The following is a 4,559-nucleotide window of genomic DNA, read 5'->3' on the forward strand; positions in this document are numbered from 1 at the left end:
ACCTCCTCAGTCACACTTTCTATTTCACCTCTTGGGGCTCTCTTAGACTTGACCTTTGTTATGGGCCTAGCCACCAGAATAGGTGCTTGAAGCAGTTCCTGAGAGCATTCAGGAATGTTTTCCATGGCCTCTGCCTCACACAATAGCCCTGCAGGACCGGTTTGGCTAGTCCCCTCAAACTGAGGGGGAGGGGATAATGGTTTTACAGTAATCTGTTCAGATGGAAGGGATTCAACAGAATTTACAGGCTCCATATCCTGATCTTCCTGATCATCTGTCCATATGTCCCCATTCCAGGTTACAGGATCCCATTTTTTTTCCAATCAATGCCCTCACTTTAACGGCAGACACCATTCTGGGTTGGCAATTGAGCTGACATTGTAAATCGGCCACTCTTACAATAAGACCCTGGATTTGGGTTTCAGCTATGTCAGCCCTGGTAGTAGAAGCTATAAGGCTTTCTTTCAAAGCACAGCTGGAAGCACTGAGGTCATTCATACAGCGCATAAGCCAAGACTCAGCAGCTTTGAGCCCATCTCGCTCTTCCACCAATTTATCCGATGTAAGTAGGACCAACCAACCAGCTTCCCTATACTCCTCATTCTGACAAAATTGCAGAAAAATATCAAATATCTGATCACCTAGAGTGTCACTTCTCACAAGTACATGATCTATTTGCAGTGCTAGTTGCATATTAATTTTGCCACCTCACGCCACGGATTAGTAAGGCTCTCTTTACTAGCAGACGCAGAGTCGCTAGTGTCATCAAAATTAATCAAACTGGAGAACCAATCTAGGAAGCCCATCCTTATAATTTTGTCTCTCTAGAACCACTCTCGGTACCAAATGTGTTAGATTGGGTTCTCTAGAGAAACACAAAAACCAGCAAAGCGTATATATATATTTAGAGAGAGACACAGAGAGAGAGAGAGAGAAATTTATCTTAGGAATATGGCTCACAAACATATAGAAGCTGGCAAGTCCAAGTCCCTGGAGGAAACTTCGGGCTGGTGGCAGCCTTACCTTCTGCAAGCGCAGGGGGCCAAGCAATTCAAGGCTGGCAGGCAGTACACTGGTTGTTGACTCCAACAAAAGACGAATCCAAGATCTCCAGGCCAAGCGGTGGACTGCTCACTCACGGAAGTTTGTAGTCCACACACCAGGGTTCCAATCCCTCAAAGAATGTCTCTCTTCCCAGGATGTCCCTGGATATCTTGGAAGCAGGCCACACCCCTAGGGAAACTCCCCTTGGGCAGATTGGCCACTCAGAACACAGTCATCTGATCCCATCAGGGGAACAACCACACGAACTGGGGTCTAGCCAAGTTGACACACAGCTCCAACTATCACAGTGTGGTAAATCCTAACCTCTATGATGTTCATGTGGCAGAATTAGAGGCAGTTGTGCTAAGGAGGAAGGAAACCATCTCCAGGATTAGGTTGTCAATCTCTTTTGAGGCATAAAAGAGATTTAATGAGTGAGTAGAGATCAGAGGGACCTGACTACCAGCAAGAAAGAAGAGATGGGAGTGGAGTGCATCCTTTAGACCAAGTGGCCTTGAGCTAAGAACCTTCTAGACCCAGGAGAAGATGGCTACCAAGGCACATGGATATCTCCAAGGAATGTTGGACCTATAGATGTTAAAAGGAGATAAGGACCTTCCTCCAGAATTGACAGAGAGAGAAAGCCTTCCCCTAGAGCTAACACCCTGAATTTGGACTTCAGCCTCCTAAACTGTGAGAAAATAAATTTTTGTTTGTTAAAGCCATCCATTTGTGGTATTTCTGCTAAAGTAGCATCAGATAACTTAGATATTACCATATTGGAAAGCACTGGTGTAGACCTTCAATTTAAGCTGCTTTATGCATATCACCACATAAATTTTACAAGCACTTCAAATGTGATCATTTTCTGTTTCCCACCACACTCACAATTTTCCTGCCTGATGTTTCCTATGTTGTTTAAAACATTACCATTTTGTCACCCAAATCACAATTAAAAAAAAAAAAAAAAAAGTCTAGACTTAAATTTTTCTTTAAAAATCATCCTTTTGTCAGCCACTCAGGACTAAAATTGGGAAGTATTTCATTCATTTCACAAACAAGATATGAGTGCTTACTATATGGCAGGCAGTATACAAAGCATTGGGGATAGAAAGATGAATAAGTCCTCATAGGAATGGACAACAATAATGTTTATAACTAACTCTTCCCATCAGAGGTCCAATTATGGGGAAAAAAACAAAAGCAAAAACCCAGTCCCTTCTATCTCCTTGTGCCTCACTTCCCAAATTCAAACTCCAGCCTTCCTCTTCTTTCATATCCCTGAGGGTAGAGATTTTTGTCTCTTTCATTTACTATTGTATCTGACATGTCTAGAAAAGTGTCTTGTATGTGGTGGTGGTTGTGGTATGTCATAAATATTTAGGGAATAAATCCATGTCCTCTTTTCTACATTACTGCTGTGATTCTTTCCTTCCATCTCCCTTCTTACCATCTGGAGTTCCTGGGTGGTGCAAATGCTTAACACATTTGATTGCTAACTGAAAGGTTACCAGTTTGAGTAACGTCAAGGCATTTCAGAAAAAGGCCTGGTGATCTACTTCTGAAAAATCAGCCATTGAAAATCCTATGGAGCACAGTTCCTTGCTGACCCACATAGGATCGTCAGGAGTCAGAATCAATTAGACATCAATTGGTTTATAGGAAGACCTCATGAACACTGTCTCAAATGGCCTTTCCTTCCCACTTCTGCTCAATTTCCCCCATGGTCCAAATTGTAGGAGTATCTACTACTTCAGAAGCAGAGAGCAGCAAGTTTCAGGTAAGAGTTGCATCACATACCTCTGAGTCTGTCTTGGCTGCCTTTTGCTTCTGGCTCTGATTCCCAGAAAACAGCACCCAGATCCCCAAAACAAGGAAACCAAATAACAATAGAAGGTTGAAAGGTGGTGGCAATGGGGAGGCCAACTCCCAAATTGGCGCCATTACTCAACCCCATGCCCTGCTCAAAGAGTTTGTTTCCCTTAAGGCTGTGACATGACATCACAATGTCCATTCCAAGGTAAGCCTGACAGGGTCCAATCAATGTGCTTGTTGCTGGAGTTTCTTTGAGTCATGCCTAGATCATTATCTGCTGTTTCTTCCTGCAGCTGCCCAGTGGGCTTTGCTCTGACATTGAGAGCTCAAAGAAGAGTTCTCTATGATGCTTCTAGAAAGGGCTGGACAACTTGTCTTAAAGCATAGAGTATGGAGGCAAGGCAAGGCCCTAGGTCAAGGGGCTAGGGTAACTGCTCTGGTAGCCCAGGAGAATGGGGCTGCCCAAAGCTGAGAGAGAGAGGTTGTTGTCCCACTGGGTCTGTAAAGAGGGAAAGTAGAGGTCCCTTAGCTCTGGAAAGCTAAAGCTGAGGGCTGTGCCCAGAATCTGAAGGGCAAGGTCAACACCCAGAGTCCAGCGGGCAGAGCTATTGCCCAAATGTGCCTCAAGAGCAGGATTATTGTTGTGGATTGAATTATGTCCCCAGAATATGTGTCATTACACACAGAGATGATTGGATCCTATAAAAAGAGATTTTTTTTCATAACTCACAAGGAATCAAATTATGCCATAACAAAGAAGGATAACACTGGCTAGGGCATTCTTTTTTCTTACAGGAAATTTGATCTAAAAATCAAGTCAAATAAATATTGAACACAAGGCTGGTGGTACAGTGCCTAAGGCATTTGAATTTGATGGCTAACCAAAAAGTTGGCAGTTCAAAACCACTAGCTGCTCTGAGGAAGACTGGACAATCTATTTCCATAAAGATTTACCACCTTGAAACCCAATGGCAGTCACTATGAGTTGGAATTGACTTGATGGCAGTGAATTTGGTTTTTGGTGTCAGCATTTTTATAAAAGACAGACATTGTGGTGGTGGTAGTGTGGTTAGGTGCTGTTGATTTGGCTTCAACTCAGAGTGACCCTTCCGTGTACAACAAAACAAAACTCTGCCTGGTCCTGCGCCAACCTCACAATCCTTGCTATACTTGAGATCATCCTTGCAGCCACTGTATTGATCCATTTCCTCGAGGTTCTTCCCCTTCTTCACTGACCCTCCACCTTACCAAGCATGATGTCTTTCTCCAGGGAATGGTCCCTTCTGACAACATGACCTAAGTAGGTGAGATGAAGTCTGGCCATCCTCACTTCCAAGGAGAATTCTGGCTGCACTTCTTCCAGGATTGTTCTCCTGGCAGTCCATGGTACTTTCAATATTCTTCACCAACACAACAATTCAAAGGTATCTACTCTTCTTCAGTTTTTCTTATTCATTATCCAACGTTTATATGCATATGAGGCTATTGAAAACACTATGGCTTGGGAAAAAACCCTATGGAGCGGGGCAAAATGGCGGACTAGGCAGAAGGATTGCACAGACCTTCTTCAAAAAAGAAAAGGGAAACCAATTAATACAGACACAGAAGATAATCTTGGACCCCTAAGCCTTGAAGGAAAGGATGCAGAATTGGACTAAACCCCAACTAGCAGAAGAATTTGCGTGAAAATACCAAAAAAA

The sequence above is a fragment of the Orycteropus afer genome, unplaced genomic scaffold (genome assembly GCF_000298275.1).
Source record: "Orycteropus afer afer isolate SDZICR_OR568_19922 unplaced genomic scaffold, OryAfe1.0 scaffold00054, whole genome shotgun sequence".
In the NCBI taxonomy this organism is placed as follows: Eukaryota; Metazoa; Chordata; class Mammalia; order Tubulidentata; family Orycteropodidae; genus Orycteropus; species Orycteropus afer.